Below are 23156 nucleotides of genomic sequence, written 5' to 3'. Positions count from 1 at the left end.
CCTGACCAGGTAGTCACGGAAGGAATGGTCTTTGCGGAAGGTGGAAAGGGGTGGGGAGGGAAATATATCCCTGGTGGTGGGGTCTGTTTGGAGGTGGCAGAAATGTCAGCGGATGATTTGGTTTATGCGAAGGTTGGTAGGGTGGAAGGTGAGCACCAGGGGCGTTCTGTCCTTGTTACGGTTGGAGGGGTGGGGTCTGAGGGCGGAGGTACAGGATGTGGACGAGATGCATTGGAGGGCATCTTTAACTACATGGGAAGGGAATCTGCCTGCAACTGCAGCAGTACCTGAATGACTGAATGCTTCTCGCTGCAATTCAATGAATCCATCACATGGCTTTTTAAGGACATAACTAAAAAGAACAAACAATGGCCAAGGATATCTGCAAAGAAATCAAAAAAGGTGTGAAAAACACTACAATTAAGAAACTGGTTGCCATCAATTTGATGGTGCATCAGCAACGCTTGGGGCAAGTGTAGGCCTTGTTGACTTTGCAGAAACAATCCTGATGTCACCTTCTGTCAATTACCACTACATAATTTTATTTGCTAATTTTGGTGGATTATGACCTTTTCTCATGTCACGAAACTTGTTAAGATCAATTTGATTTGAGCAAGAGCCTTTCAGGACCATTTATTTCAATCTTTACTTGACAAACTGCATTTTGCTTACATCATAGGTGAGAACATCACAGAATCCCTGTAGTGTGGAAGTGGGTCATTCAGCCCACTGAATCCACACTGACCCCTCCAAAGACCCTCCCACTCAGACCCACCCTGCTTCCCTATCCCTGTGATCCACAGCTAACATACCCAGTCTGCACATCCCTGGACACTAAGAGCAATTTAGCATGGTAATCCTACTAATCTGTACATCTTTGGATTGAGGGAGGAAACCAGAGCACCCGGCGGAAATGCTCAGATATGGCGAAAGTGAGCAAACGCCACACAGACAGTTGTCTAAGGTTCCTGGCACTGTGAGACAGCAGTGATAACCACTGAGCCACTATCATTCAACAGTGGTTAGTGAACTAATCAGTCACCCCTCATCACGGCAAAGTTGAAGAAAGGTCCAGCAAAGATTTTTAAATCGGATGCCTGAAATTGGCTAACAGCTTTGAGAAAAGTGACAATGTGTGATTGCTTGACTTCAGGTCTCTTCAGACACCAAAATCCAATAACCTGAACTGCGATACACAGGGCAAGTGATCAGTGCTGCGCATGTAGTTAACTTGACATTAGGTCAGTGATCCTCTCAAACAAAACAAAACACTGACATCTCTCAGAAAATCAAAGAAAAAAATTCAATATTACCACTGCAGAGGAATCGTCAAACTTTGAAATGGTTTTAGTGGACTCATTGACCTGCACAATGAACTACCTTTAGAAAAAAAAAGTTAAAAATAATAGACTAATATTCTGCTAGAAACATTCATTGAGAGATTTGTTATGGACCACACCTGATCTCAAAAGATTTTCAAAAGGTAGCCTAGAGCATAACTTTCTTATATTAAAGGCAAATGTGAAGTTCCAGGTGTGATGCAATTGGTCAAACCACTTGGCTTTAAGCAAAACAGAATTTATTTAAACACAACAGTTGAAACATCAGCAATGGCAAGTGGAAATTGTATTGGAAAAGTTAACTAGCCTGATACAGTAACTATTACTAATTAACTGCTCCAATACAGTAAAATACGATATAAAAACATCCCTTGGCAAAACAGTAAATTTAAACAGATTCTTACAGGCAGAAAGGAACAAAATCTAGAGATTTCATATAAAGTTACAGCAATCCATTACTGAAGCTGGCAACACTTCTGGACTCCAATATCTTATGATTGCTACAACTTTAAAAAAAAAACTGTAAAAACCTGAACTGGGAGAACTGGCCACACTCCTTCCATTGTTAAACTGTTAAAAACCCTAGTCACCTTGGCACCTCTAATTTTACAGCCTCTTTAAAAAAAAGCGACAAAGCATTGTCACAGATTGGGTGATTGATTTACAATATTGTAGTTAGCATTTTTGATAGGAGATAACATTCTCTGAGATACAAAAGGTGTACAATGTGTCGTTTAGCCACACAATGAAATTCTTGGGACCTCGGACATAAATAATGGACAGCAACTTACCCTACATGTTTCTCGTTACAGAAATGGGTGATGACCCTCACCTTAAACCAATGGAAAGAGATAATTTGAATCAATTCTTATTCAGGAATAACTAACCCTCAGAATTAGGGAAACAAAATTAGAAATCTAAGATTTATTATGGCACAATGTTTACAACTGTTTCTGTGGATTAATTCTTCTGAGACATAGTTCAACATAACATCTCTTAAGAGTCAGGAGGGGAAAAAAAGGTGCTTTCTATTGGACCAACATTCAAGGAGTCCTGAGCCGCAACAAGAAAATTTCCAAGTCATCTTTGCTGGTTTAAAAATTCAGAAAATCTTGCTTAATAAATTCTTTGATTCATAACTACCATATTCCTAGATAGTACAAATAATATTTCTAAGGCAAGCACACTGAGGACCATTGTTACAAACTAAGAATTTGAAACTTGGACATTAATAGGCTTTATACCTCAAATTCCCTAAAATGTGAAGCTCAATTAATGTAATTGATATTACTCTTATTTACACAGATAAAATGTAATTGAACTTAAGTTAAGCCAAAGAAAACTACATCAAAAGTACACCAAATGCATTCTGCTCTGCCCCAGTTAAGAAATTTTGTATCTAGAGATAATTACAACATAAAGTATTCAGTCTATGATATTCACGTGTTTTTACTTAAAACACTGGCGCCAGTCTGAGCTGATTGACTAACAATTCTAGAATTCATGTAAGCTTTAAGGGCGCAAAGATTCATAGTACATTATGGAAGTGAAACTACACACATGGAAAGATGAGTTGATATATAACAGAGGATACAAGAGTTTGGTTTTCAGACAAACAGGGAAATAATGTTTTAGTTGAGCAACCAGCAACAGCTCTGTTTATAAACTGAGCTTAACAGCAAAGAGAAGCACTTGGGGGAAAAAAAACATCTTTGTACAAAGTTTGAGGTAACATTTAAAGCAAAAAGCACTCTCTCTCCAAACATAAATGAATCTTCTGGGCTCTATTTTCTTTGGGATAAATGATGTATTTGAAAGGAATCCATGTGGTTGAAATTAGTTAGTCACCAAGATACTCAACATTATACTTTGCCCACCCAAACGTAGAATGCTATTTTCCGGATCGTTTTGGAAAAGTTGAGCCTTAAACAAACCCAGAAAACTTGCAAATTTTTCACAAAGTTGTTAAGTCCTTGGAAAAAGGTCAAACAGTTGAATGTTTATTTTAAATGGAAATAAAAAACTTAATTGTAAAGTAACAGTTAATTTACTAGATTTGCTTCCCAAGAAAAGATAATCATCATAACCACAGAAAGGTGAAGCATATTCAATGCTAGCAACATAATGATAATGGAAAGAAAAACCATGAACAGTAAATTGATGCTGAAACTGTTAAGCAGTCTGGATTTGAGTTGAAGTGCAATATCCTAACAGTACAGTAGTCAATTTAAAGAGAAAACAATTTAAAGAGAAAAAGGAAAAGATTGCATGATCATATCAATATTTTAAACAAATCTATTCAGGTATGAACTGGTGGGACTTCTACCCAGGTTCTGTGATCGAGGGGTAGGGACACAACCAAGGCAACACAGTGTGCAGCCTGTGCTTCATTTGTAAGCAGCCTTTTTTATTGCGTTCGGGCAGTGAGCCCTTAAGATTGTTTTCATTTTATTCTTCTTCTCTTCTTCCTTCAAGTATATTTTGAGTTTTTGTTTTGTTTTACTCACCTTATGGAGAAAGCTCCATTGTAGAGGGAACAGCATCAGGGTCCAGAACGTGACAGCACCTGGGGCTTGAAGCGTGACTTTGGCACTCAGCAACAAGACATCTGGTAGCCGGGCAGAACTCTAATGGTCAACAGCATTGCGGCATCGTTGAGGCGGCTGGCAAACCTCAGCAGGAATCTGCTGGCCAGCAGCAAGGCAGCAAAATAGAGCTTGATCCCCCTTGCTGGAGGGAAACAAGCCCACATGGGGAGTGCAAGTCTTTGCAGGGAAAGCCCAGCATGGAGGTTCTGCAAGCCCATGATTAAAGGCAAACTGAAATGCCTAACTTTTTTTTGTACCTTGGATTTTGTACCTAGGTACCTTTGTACTCAAGATGGTGCCAGGAATGGCAACTTTGTACACTTTTCACTATATTTCTGTATCCCTGTACTTGAGCACATGTAATAATAAAATCTATTTCTAATTCTAAATATTGGAAAAAGTGCTAATATAAAAATGCTAATTTCAGCTGAACAAATCCTCAAAGTAATCTCTTCCATCCAACATATCTTTGTTCTCATGCTAAAAATCAAAGCCCAGCAAAAACTCTAGTGTTGCAACAATCTCAATTATTTTGATTAACATTAAGTATCAGTATTTTAATGCCATTAATATTGAACTTTAATGGGATAAAGGCACAATCCAACAACTTTCTAGTTTAAATAAAATGAACTAAATGAACTACATTTGACTCTACCTTAAATGCCGCCAGCAGCTATTAGTCAAACTAGACTTCAAGATCGAACTCGGTCATCATATTCATCACTAATTTGATGAATCTCAGACTTGGACATGCAGGACAACCAGACAGCAGGCAAAACAAAATTACTTTGATACCATCATTGAGCACAGTATATATATTTGAACTTGCAATATAATTCTATATTGTGGATGTCTTTGCAACAACATCCAAAACTGTTTTGTCAAACTTTTTTTCAGAAGTCAATTTACATAAAATTGAACATACACTCGGCTGCACGCTTGCAAAACTGTACAGTAGGCTTACACTGGGGTTAGCTTTCTTGAATCGGTATCAAATTTGTTCCAGTTGCATGCTCTTTTCCCATAGCCCTATTTTCTCTTCAAAAGACCAAGCAATTTATTTTTGAAAGTTTCAGTAGTAACTGCTTCCACCCACTCTTTCCAGCAGTGCATTCCAAACCGTATCAACCCACTGAGCAAAGTAATTTCTCTTCATCTCTAGATTTTAGACTTTTTACAAACTATTTTAAATCTGTATCATCTGGTTACCCACCCTCCCTTACCATGAAAACAGCTTCTCCATAACAGAATACATCAATTTCAAGCATTTCCATCATATTTCCAATTGCACATTATTCCTACTTGCTCACAAGTTCCCTTTGCTCCAATTTAGTGGTAATCTCCACAGTTGGCCCAGTCCTACTTACATCTCAAGTGCTGTCTACGTTATGAGATTCCATGACCAAACAAGGCTTAAAGGTAGAGTGTTAAAACATCTTAAAATCTCTGGTGCCCTTCATATAGTAAAGCCAGTTGTAGTCACCTCAGGGTTTGCTCTTCATTCGAAAAAAATTGAAAGGTTGACTTTTAAGCAGAAGATTAGATACACTGGACCAAGTATAAAACTATAATTACGAATCAAGCACTGTACATAATACTCTAATACACATCGTAAATAGGATTTTAAATAAATATTAGTTCTTCACTCGAAAATCCAACAGCATTGGAAACAAATGTGTTTTTAAGTGTCATATTTTACTTGAATGCTATGAAGAATTTGAATCTATCACATCTTCAATCATCCCAAAAGTAATACAGCTATTAAAAAGGCAAAAACCTAAAAACAGAGAAAGACAGGTCAATTAACCTGAAATCTGGCATTGGAAAAACACTGGACTTTATGAAGTCTATGAACACAAAATTCTGATATGACCAAATTCAACATAGGTTTACAAGAAGTGAAATAATGCTCAACAAATTGACGATTTTGCTTGTGAGCATTTCACTAGTAGGGTAGCCCTGCCTCACAGCGCCAGGGACCCGGGTTTGGTTCCTGCCTCGGGCGATTATCTGTGTGGAGTTTGCACATACTCGCCGTGTCTGCGTGGGTTTCCTCCCACAATCCAAAGATGTGCTAGTCAGGTGACTTAGCCAAGTTAAGCTGCCTATACTGTCAGGTGCATTAATCAAGGACAAATATAGGGATGGGGAATAGGTCTGGGTGGGTTACTCAGAGGGTCAGTGTGGACTTGTTGGGTCGAAGGGCCTGTTTCCATTCTGTAGGGACTCTAATCAAAAGAATAACTAGTACATGTGGATGTAGAAGACTTGGATTTCCAGATGTCATTTGCTAAGATGGCTCATGGAGTTGGGGGGTTAATATGAAAGCATGAATAGAGTACTAGCTAACAGACAGTAGGAAGCAGATCGAGATAAATAAGACACAAATCAGTAGCTGACTATTGGAGTGGCTCAAGGATCAATGCTGTGACATCAGCCACTAACAATGTGCATTCATGACTTGGACAAACAGACAAGATCTAAACTAGAAGCAGGATTAGGCAATTCAACTCAAATTTGCTCTGCTATTCAATACAATCATGGCCTAATCTCATTTTGGCCTCAACTACACTTTCTTGCCTACTTCCCAAAACCTTTTAACCTATTAATAATTAAAAATCTGTCACATGTTTGAATTGATTCTGCGTGCACCACACTTTGGGATAGTGAATTCAATTGAGTCACAATCCTTTGAGAGAAGTAATGCCTCTTTATCAGTTATAAATCTAACACACTTTAGCCTAAACAATGACTACTTGTGCGAGATTGCACCACGAGGAGAAACAGCTCATTCTTTGAAACTCTTGATCACAAGCCTAAACTGCTCAATCTCACTTCATAAAACAAGGCTTTCATCTCTGGAATTCATCTAGGTGAACCTTCTCTGAACTACCTCAATGCAATTACATCCTTCAAGGGTTCAAAACTGTATGTACTCTTTTAGGTGCTGTCTCACTAACACCTCATACAATTGCAACAACACTTGCCTACTTCGAGGTGCCATTACATTAGGAGTAAATGCCAAAATTCCATTTACCCTTTATTAGCTACTACACCCAACATGCTAGCTTTCAGAAACTCATGCACAAGGACACCCAGATGTCTCTGCATCAAAGAAATTTGATATTTTTCTCCATTTAAGTTAGTTGGCTTTTTATTCTTCTGGCCAAAATGGATAACCTGACAAGCTCCATCTGCCAAATTTTGGCCCATTCACATAACCTATACATATTCATTTGTAAATTCCTTATTTTGTCATTACAAGATATTTTTCTACCACTTTACTGACATCTGCAAATTTGGTTTTAGTACTTTCAATCCCTGCATCTAAGTCACTAAGATTGTAAGCATTTGGGGCCCCTGAGGACCGAACTCTCTGGCACCCCATGAGCTACATCTTGCTGACCAGAAAAGACCCATTTATTGCAACTCTGCTTTTTGTTTGTTCGGCAATCCTCTATCCAAAATATTATTTCACCTCTAACCCAGTGTGATTTTACTTTGAGTACAGGTCCTTCTGCTGTAGCTATAACACACATTTTGTCAATAAGAATTTGCTGTAACATGACGGATAAATTTGGGATGCTGTTTCTAAAGCGTGAACTTTTAAAATGTGCATTGGCTGTAACGTGATTACATCACCAACACTAAGCACTGTTTATAAAGACGATGTTTCTCTTATGCTTTATTTGTAAGAGGATGTTTCTTCCTCTATGGAATATATTTCAGCTGGGAGAAATTCTTAAATGTCTGTCACAGTTCATAAACTATCCTACCTTTTTAGTCTTTTTACTGTGATGATACTATGGCCTTAAGAGGGGTGTGTCCTGCTTTTTTTTTAAAATGAAGGTTGAAACACAAGTGTCAAGCAATCTGCTCCAAAGCCAACAAACAGTTTTAAGGCCTTGTTTTTTTTTATAAGTCAGAACGAGTCGTGAGTTCATGGAATGCCCTGCCAGTAGCAGTGGTGGACTCTCCCTCATTATGGGCATTTAAGCGGGCATTGGGTAGGCATATGGAGGATAGTGGGCTAGTGTAGGTTAGGTGGGCTTGGATCGGCGCAACATCGAGGGCCGAAGGGCCTGTACTGCGCTGTATTCTTCTATGTTCTATGTAATAGAAGCAACCTGAATGGGTAGGGTCAAGCTGTGACAGAACCAAGAATTTTTTTTTAGTTTTAGCCTTCAGCAGCAGTTGCTGGGGCCTTGAAGTTGGATATGGAAGCTCTTATTCCTCTCCTTCACAACTAAAAGCTCAAGTCCTGCTGCTAGAATTGCATGAGAGACAACTGTACTGAATTTTTCTTTGCCAAGGTTTGAGAGATGTCACTATTTTGGAACAGTTAATTGGTAGTTAGTGTATATATTCTTTTAAGCATTTTGATAGAGTTAATTAAGCCTATTATTTTCTTTTATCTATATTTAATTATAGGGCACGAATAAAGTAAGTTTTATTTCAAGCATGGTATTTTGACCAAAGTGCATCTAGAACACAATGCCTTACACTTACCTCTTTAAAAAAAAAGGAGTCTGGGTCTAGACTACCTTAATATATTTTTTGAGATTGTTTTGTCTGGTCCATTACAATACCCAGTACACTCAAGCCAAATCTGTCCTCATATTTAATATCAGAAGACTGTTGTGGTACTCAGGTTTCCCATCCTCAAACAATTTGCAATTACAGCATGCTATGGTCACTCATCCCGAGAGGATCCTTCACTCTGCGAACATTAATTCATCCATATCAATACACAATATCAAATCCAAAACAGTCTGGTCCCAGTTTACTCCCCAACATATTGCTCCAAGAAATAATTTTTTTAATACACATTCTGAACTCTTCACTCAAGATTACCTTGCCAATTTGAATAATCCAATCTATATGCATATTAAAATTACCAGTGATTAACGTTAGATCTTTCTTCGTATTCCCTGTTTTATCCTACTGAGGAGCTAACACTCGAAGACCTACTGATTACTTCCACCAGGAACTTTATTCCCTTCCCATTTGTTCTTTCTGCTTAAACTGTTTTGAGATCTTGGTCACCAGTGCCAAAATAAATTTTGGTACAAAATTTTGGGGAAATCGAAAAACATGGGTCAGTCTTAGGGTAAAGGAATACAATTTCAGGCTAAAATGCTAATTTTTCACTCAATGGACTGTCAATCATTGGAATTCTCTAAAATGTGGATGCTCCACATTTCAGCATTTTCAAGCAGACAGACGGAGTTTTAGTCTCAGAGCATTAAGGAATATGAGGGGAAGACAGGAAAATGGATTTGAAGTACAGGATGAGCCACAAAGGACTGAATGGAAAGCAGCCTCGAGGAGCTATGTGATCTTGTTCAGCTCCTATTTCCTATGCTGTCATGTTAATAAACAAAACAATTTAGATTCCAGCCTACACAACCAGTTTATCTCAGGTTCTTTCGATCATAAAAAGAATTTTAACACCCTGGGAATTTCCAGCAATTACCAGAGATAAATACACAGGCTTAAAGTTTACTTATTGCAACTTACATTTAATAGTCACCCTTGTTAAATCCACTTAGCATTGGCATATAGTGACATCCAAGAAAATAAATAAGGCAAAGGGATACCTATATACCGGTCATTGCATAGGCTAATCTACATCTGATTAAAGGAATATGCTGTGGGAAGGGCAAAACAATCAAAGGAAATTCCTCAACAATTAGACAGATTGTTGTAAAAACTAGAAGAACCGCAGATGTTGTAAAATCAAACAAAGTCAAGCTTCTGGAAAAGCTCAGCAGGTTTGGCAGTATGAGAAAAGTTAATGTCTTGGTTCCATGACCCTTCCTCAAAACAGATTGTTGTGCATGGTCCCTCAGATTTGAGCACATTAATGAGTCAAAATTTAAAACATTCATGAGATTCACAAAGGTTGGTTAAAAATTCAGCAGTACAGGGGAACCTCGATTATCTGAATATCGGATTTCCCGAAGATTCAAGGTTCCGCAAAAATGTTACAAAGAGCTAAGTGTATGCGCTTTGCCTGTACTGAAGATGTGAAGAAGCTGGCAAAAACAAAGAAACAGAAGCAGCTCAAGCATCAGCAACTGGATATTTTTAGGTAAGGATTGTTACAAAGCCCTTTGCAAAATTAAGTGAATTAAAGTATTCCCAGCACTTTACAGGGCCGTTCATTTAAAAAGGCTGAGAATGTAAACACATACACGATGCGGGGCTTCAGTCTTTCTATCGCGTGACCGAGTTCCCGGAAACTGATACTGGAAATGGTCTTGCAACCGTTGCAGCTGTCCGGGACCTTGTTTAATACTGGGTTTACTACTTCTCATTTTAACTTGTGATTTGCAGACTGCAAAGATTAGTTTGTTTAAATGACATACTCATTAAAATTATAGATTTAAACAAATTCTTGGTAGAGCACAGCATCAGATCAGTATGGCTTCCCCTGTTTAAGCTAAAATCGATTATCCGAATAATCAATTATCCATTTCATTCGAATAATCTGAGATTCCTCTGTATATAATAGTGCCATGTGCCTGAGAGTCAACATAAGACTAAAGAAACAAACAGGAGTAGGCTGCTCAGGGCCTTGAGTTAGCTCCACCATTCAACACGATCTTGGCTGATTCAACAATATGCTCACACTATGGATCTCCTCTACATTGGGAAGACAAAAACATGACGAGGTGACCAGTTTACCTAACACCTATGCTTTGTTCACAAAAGTGATCAAGTTTCCAGTTGCCTACCTGTTCAACATGCCGCTCTGTTCCCATGCCAACATTGCTGCCTCAGGATTGTAGTGCTCTAGCAATGCTCAACACAAGCATTTGATAGAATGAAAGTCACCCTTATTCAAACATACAAGATCCCTAGGGGACTTGACGGTAGATGCAGTAAGATTGTCGATCTTTGTGGTTAGTCTAAGGTCAGAGGGTATAATCTCAGAATAAGGGGTCAGTCATTCAGCAAAGAGATGAAACAGAATTTCTTCTGATAGGGCAATGAATCAGTGAAATTTTGCTTTAAATTGGAGAAGCTTAGTCATTAAGTACATCCAAGGCTGAAATAGACAGATTTATTAATCAGCAAGGGAGTCAGTAGTTATGGGGATAAGATAGAAGACTATTTGAGGATTCCCAGATCAGCCAGGATCTTAATGAGTGGAATTGATGCATTGAGTGGATTCTCAGTTCCTATATCTTAGTGTCAACCTCTTCCTTCATCTGTGCGCACGACACATTAGATATGGCTGTAGACTTAACACTCAGAGTGCAGATTCCAGTCCACGAAGGATAGTCTCCCTTTCACCTGGAGACACTAGGGGAAGAGGTTAATATTAAAATTGACTGATTGGCTTCCTTGCATTTTCACTATCTCCCCAGTCAGATATGAACCAGGCATTGCAAAATAAATTTTCCATAGCAAGGAAAGCTAAAATGATCTTTCCAGGAACTACCATATACTCACCCTTTACAGCTGTGACTAACAAATATTTTGCAAATGACCAACTATGGAGCAGATCAAACAACAAATATGGCTGATTAATCATCCTCATGAAACACTACATTTCAGAGGAATGATTAGGATACATATGGATTTCATTTATTTTAGAATATGAGCTTCTGAATTCATTTAATGCATCAATTTGCCTCAGTGTCAGCACAGTCAATTTAGAAGGTTAAAGTTCAATCTGCCACCACTCCCTATCGCACTCGTATCAGGACTTGAGCAAATAACATCAATTAAACAAGCACTGCTTTGTCCATGATCAGATAATCTTCTGGCTTAATGCACCTGAAACATGTCCATTTGTTATTGCCTAAGAAAAATCTGTCTTGGTGAGCATTCAGGATACTCAGGTGTTTTCCATTTGGTGTGAACTCTTTGGACTTTCCTATGCAAGTCATGTGAAAGCTAGAGGTACACTTAACTTCTAGGTGCACCGCTTGAAGGAGAAGTTTGTTATTTAAAGCCTTTTTTCCTCAATCACCAAATACCAGATCTGCTTGAGAGAAGTAATGTGGTTCCAAATGTCATTATTTTCCTTCATGTTAGTTTAAATTTTGATGTAATTTTCAATTTAGATAATCACAATGCTTTCAGCAATGTAACACACTTTTCCTTGCTTGAAAAAAGCTATACATACTGAATGTAAAATTGCTCTGGAAGAACCGTCAAATATGACATAGGAAAATCTTTTAATTAGTTACTTAACTTCACTGGATCATTTTGTTGATCTCTATTGATATTACTTTCTGTCGACTGAGGATTTCAGAGTCAAATAAAACAAATTCCTTCTTTTAACATTTGTCAAATGTAGCATTTAGATTAAAAATACATCTAAACTTGCACGTGTGTTTAAAGCTCATAAATTTCGATTGGAGGCGATGCCTAACACCCAAGTTGAACAACTGTTTTCTACTTTAATCTTCATCTTCCTCAAATTACTAGGACTCATGGTAAATCATTGAAATCAGGCAACAAGGTTTGAAATGATCAAGTACACCAAAAACAGTGACTATTAGCAAGAAGAAGAAAACCAATTTCTGAAGTTCTAAAGCAATGCTAACAAAAATCTCCTGTTGTCATCGATTTACAATATTAACTTTTGATCCAAGCACAAACATTAGAGACTTCAAGGCACCAGTCTCCTTTTCCTCAGCTGCCCCTTGCAGCTTCTGACAATCCCAATATTATGGAGATGCCGGTGTTGGACTACAGTGGACAAGGTCAGAAGCCACGACACCAGGTCACCTGGCAAAGCAGCAGCGCTCTAAAAGCTTATGATTTCAAATAAACCTCTTGGACTATAACCTGGTGTCATGTGACTTCTGACCTTACTTAGAATCAATTTTCTCCATTGCCGCAGCTTCAATAGAAGCTTAATATCAAACACTACCAATCTGTTTCAAATACAGTTCTACAAGGTATGATACAGAGTGCAGCTTCAAAGAGTGGACTGACACATTGGTCCAAAACACTCGAAAGCTTCATGATAACCATACCATATGGTGAGAAAAGTGCTAAACATACTAATACATAGATTATAGCTGACACTCATTCACCTACCATGCAAATGCCAGCTCTTTGCAATGTGAATTTATTTTTGATTGCTATTGCACTGCCCTCCCTCTCGCCTTGCAGGGGACATAAATGCTAACAAGAATAAGACAACTTGGGTTCAGGCCCAAGTTCTCTCTTGCAAAGATGTGCCATATCCCAGCAGCTGAATACTGGATTCACAACTTTTTCAGCTGCACTGCAGGTACAGAATTCAGGTTTAGCCTCACCACACTTTGAGAACCCATTCAGGCTGTTGCTCTACTGGTTTAATTGTAACTTCACTTAAGTAGAGAAAGGGAACCTGCTAGTGCACACAATAAACAATGAAATCTTCCTAAACCTCCAGGCTTCAATTGTCAGTGGAACAGAAAGTAATCATATACATTTCAGTAAAATGAGAAAATTTCATCTCAGGAAAATTGCAAGAGAACTTCCAACCGTGAGACATTCTACCTTTGTAAATTCAGTCTTTTTGAGAAGAGAATATGATAGAATATGAATCAATGTGGGTTGCAAATACATTCAGTATGGCATGCTAAACATTTTTTGTTCAAAAGAAAACCGGTCATCTGTCCGCCCACCCCTTCACTCAGGGATGTGCATCAGGCAACAGTATTAAGGTTCTTTTCCTGAGGTTTCACACGCAAGATGCAATTCGCACATACTAGCTACTGCAAACAGTTAAAGTTTATTAAAGCTTGTACAAGCGGAGTGACCTCTGACTCTCTTCGCAGGCAAAGTCATCAGAGAAGCCCTGAAGAAAGAAAACACATCCCTTCATAGAGGTCAGTTGGTAATGCTCAGATACTCTGGCCACTCCCTCACAGTCACATGTTACCGCAGGGACAATGGTAAGATGAGATCATCCGCTGAGATAATGCAAATGTAAATGCCCTAATCCTCAGGAATCGTTATGCAGATGATTTCCTGACTCCGGTGACGCCGCAAGATGATGCGGGTGCGACATACCTAGCTTCGGGGGATGGTTATGAAGGCATTTCTGAATGGAAGGGGCTGAAGGCTATTTAATTTGATAATAGTAGGGGAGTAGTATCAAAATGACTGTCTAAAATGGAGTGGGAGTCATCTGCATTTCTACATTAATGTCGTCCCCACGTACTTCCAGGATGTGGAGTCAGTGCAGTTTAACCTTGTAATATTACATTCATGCCCAGAGAGATAGTCCAATTTAATCTTAACATTATAACACCTCCTAGAAGGGCAGCAGTGGTGGGTGTGGGCTGGCTGCAGAGCTGAATATTGCAATGGAGTGGCAACACTCTCACGAGCCCCTTCCACCCACATTCTCAAATCTGAGAAACCTTGCAACTCACCATCCTTGCTCCCACCAAAGCCCAAGCCTCCAAGTCCCTTCCCTGACCTCTCATTAGGTGGGTATGCATGGACGTCACCATTCACTGAATGTGGTGAAGTTGATTGCATGTAAGCAAATGGTTTCCAAGGCCTGTCCTGTCACAGCCAGGTGACGTTAAAGGTCACAACTACACATCAAACCTATTGCTGGATGGATAACCACTCCATTTATTCTTGAGTCTGTTATGAGATGGGAGCATTGTGAGGCCAGCATTTTTCACCCATCCCCAATTGCTCTTGAACTGAGAGGCTTGCAAGACCATCTCAGAAGGCAGAAATAATCAAAATGTAGATCAAACCACAGAAGGATGGCAGATTTCCAACTCAAAAGGCATTAGTTAACAAGATTGTTTTCATGCTCACCATCTCTGAAACTAGTTTTATTTTCCAGATTTAGTTAGCAAATTTAAATCCTATCAGCTACCAGGATGAGATATGAATCCATTTCCCCAAAGCATAAATCTGGGTCTCTGGAATCCAGTATATTATGCCACCACATCCCCATTATATCTAAGCATAGTCACTGTTACTGTGCATAGAAGATGGCAGCCAAATTTATGTACAAGTTTTCAAAACAGTAATGCAAGCAAGATTACAATCTGTTCTGGAAATATTCATTGAGGAATAAATATCAGCTGAAGCACAAATCATCTCTTCATCTTGAAATAGCAAGATGGAATCATTTCCATTCATTTGGCAAAGCAAGCAGGGTTTAGCTTTAACAACCCAACCAAAGAATAACAATGCTGACACTTTTCATCAAGTTTGCAGTTGGATTTGGACCTGTAAATCATCTAACTCAAGGTGAGAATATTAACTGAACCATGGCTGACTTGTACCAACTTATTACTTACAAAAACAGGCCACCTTCAAGTGACAAGGTAGTTGCATACAAGGCCATCTATAATGCTTTACACAACGAACAATCGTAAAAATCCTCAGATATAAAGCAGCAAGCAATGTATTCTGCTCCTAAATGACAAATGTTTGAAATGTACAGTCCAAATACCTTGATATGGAGAGTTGAGTGCAATCCCAGGTCAGCCTATAACGTGGCAGCAATGATCAACATGAATATCTAGTGCACCATGGGTCAGAGTGCTCCGATAATACAAGATGACCACATTTATTTTCAAAAGTGGGTGTCATCAATTGCTAATAAACCTGAGCACATGAACTTTAGAGATTTAAATTCAGGCAGAGTCAACAGTAATAAACTGCATGTTACTGGGGAAATTTTGCATTATACATCCGCTGTAGAAATTACAAGGATTCTGAAAAGTGTTGTTGATAATTCATTTGGCTATTCTTTTCCCATGATGAGTGGGGCACAATGGTACTAGTCATGAGTAATCAGATCAATTGCAATATTTGTTTGGCCTGATTTTGAACAAAATTGTCAGTGGAATCCACAACAAAAGTGTGATACCAAAGATCAAAACATTAATATATACAACATATGGTCCAGCTTACTGGCTCAGGCAGAAATGGTTAAGCAGGACTTTTACAACTAAAAAGATGTCATGTGAAAACAGTTAGCTAGTCGTGACACACACAAACTAAGCTATAGGTCAAGGTTTAATATTTGTACTTCATACAGATTGCTCTGATTCAATTGCAACATCTTTCTTCCCTTGCAAAATTCTTACATTTACAGAAACATGTATATTTGAAACCCTCAGTCTCAACATTCATCCACATATCAGGTATCTTAGCACCAAGTGAAGATGCACATTGCTTGTTTTTGCTCCCGAAATGCAGAGCCCCACAGAATTTCATCTGACATCTATCACTACAGTTCATTAATAGACTTTCCTTAGTCCTCTTCCGCCATTTTAGAGAATTCAGAAACTAATCAATCTCTTGATGGCTTCTACTCAAAATTGAGGCTATCCAGCCAGCCTGACGTCCATTAGCAGCATTTCATATTCAACCTAATGCTAACATAAATCTTCTGGATTTGGTAATGTACTCGAACATAAGTCTTACTTCCTGAAATACGGTGGAAAAAAAATCAAAGTTTTGGACGATCAGAACTTCCAACTGACGTCAATTATGAAACATTGTTTGCATGGTTTTCTGAGACTAGCAGGACTTCAGCATATCTTTAAATATAGGCACCAAAACAATACATGGTCCTTAAAGCATTGTATTAGCATGACATGACTTGCTTATTTTTTTTTTAACTCTAATCCTTTGCCACCTGTCTTCCCAAATACTTGTTAAATTTTAAGGCTAATTTGTATTCCTTGTACAAGAACACCCAAGTCTCTCTGAATATTAACCTTTAAGAATTTCACCCTTTTAAAAAATATTCTGCTTTTCATTTTTGCAACTCCACATTACACTCCATCTGCCAAGTGATTGCCCATTCACTTCTATGTAATGCTGTCAGAGCAAAAGTAGAGGTAGAGCAAAGCAAAAAAGAGAAGGTCCATACTAGGACAAAAGTCTGAACAGCATAAAGACAGAAAAAGCATGACAGAAAAAGCCAAAATTGAACAGCTAAAGAAACAAAAAAGGTAAGTCTATATATAACATAATAAAAGCAGAAAATGCAGCAGATAGTCAGCAGGCCTGGAGGCATCTATGGACAAAGAAACAAAGTTAATGTTTCAGTTAATATGGTTAAATCTGACTACTTGAAAACCTTTACTTTCCATAAATACTGCCAGATATAATACACAATTTCACTATTTTGTTTTCATTTCAGCATCTACAAAATTTGGCTTTTATAAAAAAGGAGGTTGAGAGCATCCTTCCACATCAGCTTTTCCCTTTTATTCCTTCTCCCAGCCCATCTTTCGGTGACTCTGTACTTCTTTAAAACCTATTGTACTCAACACCTATCAGTTCTAATGAAAATGGTCAAATTGAAATTTTCTTCAAAGATGCGGCTAGAGTTCTGAAGCACTCGTTCACTGCTTTTATTTCAGATCTCCAGCATGTGCACTATTTTGTTGCTTTATTAGCTGCATATTGTAATCAGATTGAACTCAGCAATTCATGACAAGAATGGTCTGAGTCAGAGAACAACTGATAGAAACTAGACAGTGCTGTATTGCTATCTGAAGAAATGGACACTAACACCATTTTGATTCCACTAGTTGTTATATGACCAGAATCCATCATTTGTGTGGCAAGTTACATATGAGGCAGTGTTATTTGTCTTTGTTTTTAACAAGCCAAATTACCTAACCTAGGGCTGACCACCCATAGCCTAATCAAAGTGCAGAACATACTAACAGTCAGCACTAAGTTCTGGGTTACACCACTTTCAAGTTCGCCAAACCTATCAGTTAACCAATTTTTAACCCATCCTGTTACACATTTCACAGTGCATATGATTTTAAGAAAACATTCTAACACAAAAAAATGTACATCTAGTTTAAGCATTTAACTTTAACCAAAAATGGCATTTTCTAAAACTGGCATTTTCAAGCTTCGACATACATTGGTAACCCAAAAGGTTAAGACTTGAAATGTAGCTAATTAAACATAAATTCAAGTACACAACAGAAATTCAGATCTGATCCAACATACAAAAATGATGGGGACAAGTGAATCTAAATATTAAAATTTAAATTATCTTAACATTACAGAGTAAACGCAAAGTAAACATTAAGTTTTAAATTTTGGATAAATATATGTAAACTATCTTGGGTATATTACCAAAAGCCAGGGATTTTTCTTTTGAAAAATCAACTAAAATATTTAGTCTTTCTTTATTTGAGCCACCTTAAAAATTCAAGACATTAAAAAAGTCAAGTGAAAAAATTTGTCTTCTATAAATAAGCATATTACCTCAACTTACAAATTTTGTCATGTGACACTTGTCTGCTGCTACATCCTTATTTTAGCTATTCATCTTCCACATTTCACACAATCTCCTCTCCTTGGGCAAACAAAGAGGGAAATGATTTCAACTGGATAAGCACACTCCCAGTCTAAAAATATCAGCAGTTAGGTGTTGCAAGTGACAAGCTACAACATTGGCTACTGTCAAAAACAGGTTATCTGTGGATTAACATTAGCTTTATTAAAGAATGGGCAACTCTCTACAAGCAGTTGCTGAAATATAGAGTTAATCTCAAACATCCAGTAATTGTAACCACCCTACAGTGTATAAACCAGCAGATACACCACGTCAGATTATGTGGCTTGACACCAGGGCAATCAAAACAAAAAGTCAAGGTCATCTTGGAATTTACCTTCAACAGAAAATGTAGTACCACACAATAGGTACAACATGACTAGCAGTGATCATTCTGACTCGGCAGCCAAATACAAACCAGTAACTTTCAAAGTAGTACTAGGAGTCAGATCATATTCTCTTTGTCAGTGTTTACTTCTTTGAGAACTCAAGTCTAAAAATGTTAATACTGTCATTTTAAGCTTCATCTTCCAATTTTTTTTGCAACTATTCATGTGAACTTACTCTACTAACTCAAACAAACACCAATTACTTATGCCGTAGCTGATTAATTGCTGTCATTTTCAATCAAGCCAGCACTTATCAATTCAGATGTATATTATCAAGACTATGCACCTTGCTTTTAACAAAGTGAACCAAAAAAATCCAAATGCTCTTCGGAGTCTGCAGGCCAAAATAAGCTTAGCAAACCAATCATTTAAAATTTGTGCAGCTTAAAAAATGCAACTACAGCTACAGTAGCCCAGTGAACCTTCTGGAATTCATTTCTAAAGTATTTTGTCAAAGTTAATGTTTCACAGCCAAAATATAAACCCTCTATGCAAATGTCAAATTATTTCAGTGATCGCTCACTCCACTATCAAATCTCAAGACACTAATAATCAAAACTGATAACACCATTGTGTTTTACTAAAATAATCTTGGAATTTCATTTTGTGTAAAGTTGTCCCATTAATAACTGCATGTACTAATTTTAGAACGATAATCAAATAATCCATATCCCAGTGGTTTGAAGTTAAGTAGCTTTTCACCATACAGATTAATGACTTGGATGAAAGGGCAGACTGTTGTATATCCAAGTTTGCAGACAAAACTAAGTTAAGGAGCACAATAGATTGAGAGCAGCAATCTACAAAAATGACATGATCAATACCATGTGCAGCTCACTGCAATGACATACAGGCATCAGCCAGCACTAGATGAACTGTACGCTACATAATAAAGGGTGCAACTTAAAGACAGGCAAGATCTGGAGAAAAATCAGAAACAAAGTGCAAAGAGACCAATTGAGTCAAGCCGTAGAGTCAGTCCTATTCCTCACATCCACACCCTACTCGACCCCATTACCTTGCAAGTTTGTTTTCCTCAAAAGCTAACTTTGTTTCCATTATCTTAGCACCACTCTTGTCTTAGGTGACAGAAATTCACCAAATGCAGATATAAACCACATGCTATACTGTCATAGAGGACAACAGCATATAAACATATCCTTTGGCCAACTTGCCCAGGCAGCCCAGTTTTCACAACTAAACTAGTGACATTTGCCTGCATTTGGTCTATATCTATCCTATCCTGTCCAAATGTTTAGGTAATGAAATTGTACTCTGGCAGCCCGTTCCAGACGCTCACCACCCTCTTGAAAAGAACTGCCCTTCTGGAGCCTTCTGTATCTCTTCCCTTTCACCTTAAACCTACACCTTCTAGTTTTAGTCTCCCCAACATGGGGAAAAGCTGTTCGCTATCTATCTTGTCTGTGCCTCTCATGATTTTATTATAGACCTCTAAAAAATCACTCCTCAGTCTCCTACACTCCAGGGAAAGAAGTTTCAGCCAATCCAACTTACAACTCAAACCAGGTAGCATCCTCGTAAATCTTTTTTGCACTCTTTCTAGTTTATACTCCAAATGTGGCCTCACCAATGTCTTGTACAGATGCCCAACACCTACTCTCAATGCGCTGACTGATGAAAGCCTTATTCACCACTCTGTATACCCATGATTCCACTTTCAAGGAGCTATGTCTACCCCTACCTCTTTGTTCTATAACACATCCAAGACCCAACCATTGACTTTTGGTTTGGCCCAAAATGCAACACATTCTTCACTGTCCACTTTTTGTTCCATTCCCCCTCTTCTCCGCGCCCCCCCCCCCCCCCACCTCTCTTCCGCTCCCCACCCCCGTCAAAGCAAAATGCTAAGAAACACAGAAAAGTTTTACCTCCGTCTTTAGTTCAGGCCCTGGAGGAAGAGAGAATGTTCACTCATGTGCACAGAGACATGAGTTCACAGTCTTCTCTGGAAGAGCAGTTTCTCAATGAACTAGATTGTCATTTTACAGGGAGGAGCATCCAGATAAGGCAAAATACATATTAATTGGGTGACCATTACAATCAACAGGTATCGATAGCAGAAACCAAGCCCTTTACTGTTATACAATGAACGTAATTAACCTTGTTAACTGGATTCATACAATGGATACTTTTCCATTTATTAGCTGACCTTGTATACGGAATGCTTCCAATATTGTTAAAATGGCTGCTTTTCCACCTTGTTAACCCATTACCCTTGCCTCCAGCACCACATTGTTAACTGCAAGTTCTTATCTGATCGAAGTCATGCTCAGCTGAACCTCTTGGTTCTCAAAACTCAACTTAACTCTTTCCCTACTTGCTCAGACCCGATACACATTCTCACGATACAACAAATCTTGGTTTCATCCAGAAACTTACTAACCCGTATATCTCTTATATTCTCATTTAGATCATTTATGTAAAAGACAAAACAGTGGATCCAGCTCCGATGTGGTACATCGCAGGTCACAGGCCTCCAGTCTGAAAAACACTACCATCACCCTCTCTCTACCATCAAACCAATTTTGCACCCTGTTGGCAAGCTCACCCTGGACCCCATGAGATCCAATCTGACTCAGCAACCTACCATGTGGTACCTTAGCAAAGGCCTTGCTTATATCAAAGTAAACAATGTCTACTACAGTGCCCTCATCTACTTTCTTGGTCACTCTTTCAAACGATTCAAACTCATGAGACACCATTTCCCACGCATAAAGCCATGTTGACTATCCCAAATGAGTCCTTGCCTCTCCAAATGTCTGTAGATCCAGTCTCTCAGAATCCCCTTTAACCTATCCTTTTCCATAATTATTAAAACTAATGAAATTATGGTCACTGGCCCCAAAGTGCTCCCCTACAAACCTTTGTCACTTGTCCGGTCTTATTTCCCAGAGGAGGTACATTTTTGCCCCTTCTCTAGTAGGCCATCAACATACTTCATGAGAAATTCTTCCTGAAATCAAATTTTTCTCCATCTATGCCACTAACACAACTGGATCTACCATAGATGTTAGGAAAGGTAAAATCCCCTACAACTTTATTATTCTCGCAGGTATTTGCAATCTCCTTACCTATTTTCTCTTCAAACCTCCCATTGACTACTGGGGGAACCAAAAGTATATTGCTATCAAGGTGAACTCTCCCCTTTTTATTTCTCAGTTCTACCCACGTAGATTCAGTGGGCAAACCCTCAATGTCTTCTCTCAGTACTGCCGTGATGTCCTTCCTAATCAAAAATGTAACTTCCCCACCTCTTTTGCCTCCCCTCCTAACCTTCTGTACCTGGGAACATTGAGCTGCCAGTCTTGTCCCTCCCTCAGCCATGTTTCTCTAACAGCTATAAAATATTCCAGTTCCATGTACCCATCCTTGCAGAATTCATTTGCCTTACCTGTCAGGCTTTCTGCACTGAAATAAGTGCTATTTAAGCCAGACTTCCCTTGCTTCCTGTCATGCTTTTGCCTGCCCTGTCTAGTACTAGAATTACCAACACTGCCTTTAACTTGCTCTCACCGACTTCTGTACTGTCCTCAATCTTCTCTTTCGTCTCTGGACTGCTTTAGATCCCATCCCCAGCCGGACTAGTTTAAAACCTCCCAATTAGCTGTAGCAAATCTCCCCATCAAGATATTGATCTCCTTCCAGTCCAGATGCAACCCAATCCTCTTATACAGGTCACCTCTACCACAGAAGCAATCCCAATGATCTAAGAATCTGAATCCTGGGGAGATTCAAGATGGCGGCGACGCAGCAAGTCAGGGTCTTTCGTGCTCTGCCTAAGACTCGGCCAAAGTGGGGCACCCGCCTTCACCACACCTTTTAAATCATTTAAATAGATTTTGCCCAGCATACTTAGTCATTTTGTATCAAACTTGAACAGTTTGGTGTTGTTCTTAAAATGACTAAGGGCAGAAATTCCCGAAGTTTGCAACAGGCAGGGACCCCTCCCCCACCCCCTCCAGCAGCAATTTTACAAAATCGGAGGCCATGCCGTTGGGTGGTCTCGCTAGTATATCCAATTTAAATCGGACAGATCTTGTTTTCCCTTTCGGCGGTCACTGGAGGGTTTTCTATACTTAGGTATTTTTATCACCCCAGTATTTGGTCAGCTGTATAAACGCAGCAGGTCAGGCAGTATCCAAGGAATAGGAGAATCGACGTTTCGGGCATAAGCCCTTCTTCAGGAATGAGGAAAGTGTGTCCAGCAGGCTAAGATAAAAGGTATGGAGGAGGGACTTGGGAGGGGCGTTGGAATTGCGATAGGTGGAGGGAGGTCAAGGTGAGGGTGATAGGCCGAAGTGGGGTGGGGGCGGAGAGGTCAGGAAGAAGATTGCAGGTTAGGAAGGCGGAGGGCATCCACCGCATCTCTTCCACTTCCCGCTCCTCCGCCCTTGAGCCCCGCCCCTCCAACCGCCACCAGGACAGAACCCCACTGGTCCTCACCTACCACCCCACCAACGTCCATGTACAAGTATCATCCGCCGTCATTTCCGCCACCTCCAAACGGACCCCA

At 39.0% G+C, this 23156-nt stretch overlaps 1 protein-coding gene across 4 annotated transcripts in view; it reads right to left on the bottom strand.

Moving 5' to 3' along the window:
* eps8a (epidermal growth factor receptor pathway substrate 8a) overlaps positions 1 to 23156 on the bottom strand; it is a 171379-nt gene that overhangs the window by 117131 nt on the left and 31092 nt on the right. The window lies entirely within an intron of this gene.

The sequence above is a fragment of the Chiloscyllium plagiosum genome, chromosome 23 (genome assembly GCF_004010195.1).
Source record: "Chiloscyllium plagiosum isolate BGI_BamShark_2017 chromosome 23, ASM401019v2, whole genome shotgun sequence".
Lineage (NCBI taxonomy): Eukaryota > Metazoa > Chordata > Chondrichthyes > Orectolobiformes > Hemiscylliidae > Chiloscyllium > Chiloscyllium plagiosum.
Note: the sequence above shows the minus strand (reverse complement) of the source record. Positions and strands in the feature narration are given on the sequence as shown.